This window comes from Pseudophryne corroboree, chromosome 4 (genome assembly GCF_028390025.1).
Source record: "Pseudophryne corroboree isolate aPseCor3 chromosome 4, aPseCor3.hap2, whole genome shotgun sequence".
In the NCBI taxonomy this organism is placed as follows: Eukaryota; Metazoa; Chordata; class Amphibia; order Anura; family Myobatrachidae; genus Pseudophryne; species Pseudophryne corroboree.
Window position 1 is genome coordinate 171,092,472 of NC_086447.1, and position 2,644 is coordinate 171,095,115.

The window sequence follows — 2,644 nt, forward strand, 5'->3', positions numbered from 1 at the left end:
AATGTCTCTCTCTCCCATGTATCCCTCTCTCTCTCTCTCTTCCTCTGCCCCTGGTCTCTGTCTTTCTCATACACCCATGTCTCCTTCTCTCTCTGCCCCATGTCTCTCTATGTGTCTCTCTACCATGTCTCCCGCTCTCTCTGCCACTGGCCTCTCTGTCTCTCTCTCCCATGTCTCCCTCTTTCTCTGCCCCTGGTCTCTCTCTCCCCCATGTCTCAATCTATCTCTCTGCCCTTGGTCTCTCTGTCTTTCTCCCCCATGTCTTTTTTCTCTCTGCCCCTGGTCTTTCACAGGCCTCTCTCTCTCTCCCAGGCCTCCCTCTTTCTCTGCCCCTGGTCTCTTTCTCTCTCTCTCCCATATATCCCTCTCGCTCTGCCCCTAGTCTCTCTCTCTCTCTCTCTCTCTCTCTCTCTCTCTCTCCCATGTCTCCCTCTCTCTGCCACTGGTCTGTCTGTCTCTCTCTCCCTGCCGCTGGCCTCTCTGTTTTTCACTCTCTCCCATGTCTTCCTCTCTGCCCCTGGGCTCTCTCTCCCCATGTCTGTCTTTCCCCTCTCTCTCACCCATGACGCCCTCCCTCTTTATCTCTCCCAAGTCTCCCTCTCTCTCTCTGCCCTGGTCTCATTGTCTTGCTCCTCTCTCTCTCTCTCTCTGCCCTGGTCTCATTGTCTTGCTCCTCTCTCTCTCTCTCTCTCTCTCTCTCTCTCTCTCTCTCTCTCTCTCTCTCTCTCTCTCTCTGCCCCTGGTCTCTCTTTCACCATTACCCAAAAAGTCAAAAAGTGAAATGACATCCCTCCCAATCAACCACGCCCCTTTTCCGGGAGTGCACGCAGGTTTGTTTGTCTTTTTTGTTTTTTTTTAGTGGGGGGAGGGTGTCGTTCTTCATTTTGGTCTGGGCTCCAAAAATGCTAGTGACGCCTCTGATCTGGGCATTATACACAGGTGAGTTTTGATCAGAGATGGGCGGAATAGATACGCTCACCTGCCATAGACTTTTTACTCCGGAGTTTTGGATATAAAAATGATTAGAATAATGCAAAGAAGATATTTCAAACAAAGGGGTAAATTTACTAAGATTCGTATTTTCCCGTTTGAGGTCAAATTTCAATCACGAATTACATCGAAAGTGTAAATATGCAACTTTTTGAATTGATTACGACTAATTTACTAAGCTGCCGTATTCTGCATTTTCGGGTTTTCCGATGTCGATGTCATTCGGTTTTTTTGGCAGTGTTTTACGTGAGTGACTTGTAAAACACTGCCGACTTTAATACAATGAATCTCGGCCGGATCTGAGAGATCCATGCTGGGCTTCATTGTGCACCTTGTAAAAAAAAAAAAAAAAAATGTTTAAATGTAAAAAAAAAATTGCGTGGGGTCCCCCCTCCTAAGGCAAACCAGCCTCGGGCTCTTTGAGCCGATCCTGGTTGCAGAAATATGGGGAAAAAATGGACAGGGGTTCCCCCATATTTAAACAACCAGCATCGGGCTCTGCGCCTGGTCCTGGTTCCAAAAATACGGGGGACAAAAAGCGTAGGGGTCCCCCGTATTTTTGTAACCAGCACCGGGCTCCACTAGCTGGACAGATAATGCCACAGCCGGGGGTCACTTTTATACAGTGCCTTGCGGCCGTGGCATCAAATATCCAACTAGTCACCCCTGGCCGGGGTACCCTGGGGGAGTGGGGACCCCTTCAATCAAGGGGTCCCCCCCAGCCACCCAAGGGCCAGGGGTGAAGCCCGAGACTGTCCCCCCCCATCCAATGGGCTGCGGATGGGGGGCTGATAGCCTTTGTGAAAAAATACCCCAATAAAGACATCACACACACACCTTGAAAGTATAACTTTAATACATACATGCACACCTCCATATACACATACTTACCTATGTTCACACGAGGGTCGGTCCTCTTCTCCAGTAGAATCCATGGTCCTGATCGGCTGTGTGCTCCTGTACTGTCTGACAGGCGGCACACGGCAGTGTTACAATGTAGCGCCTGTGCCAGGCCAGGGGTGCAAGGCACTGTATAAAATTGACCCCCGGCTGTGGCATTATCTGTCCAGCTAGTGGAGCCCGGTGCTGGTTTCAAAAATACGGGGGACCCCTACGCTTTTTTCCCCCCCGTATTTTTGGAACCAGGACCAGGCGCAGAGCCCGGTGCTGGTTGCTTAAATATGGGGGAACCCCTGTCAATTTTCCCCCCATATTTTTGCAACCAGGGCCGGCTCAAAGAGCCCGAGGCTGGTTTGGTTTAGGAGGGGGGGACCCCACGCATTTTTTTTTTTAACAATTATAACATTTCCCACCCCTTCCCACTGATAAACATGCACGGATCTCATGGATCCGTGCATGCCTATACAAACACGGGATAAAAAAGCAGGTCTGTTTTTTTTAGCACTTTTTCACGATTTGTATTTTAGCACGGCAGTGTTTGGCTATTGTCGGCAGTGTTTGTGTTTTGCACTTTTTAGTAAATGACTGATTTCTACCAAATTGCAGGCGTATTTGACCGATGGTGTATTGATTCGTGGTTTTTTCAAAGGACTTCCAAAATATTACGAATGCCCTCATCACTGCCGTGATTTTTGCTTAGTAAATTACCGAGATGACACTTTGAAGAAAAAACGGCATCTCGGTCAAAATCGGG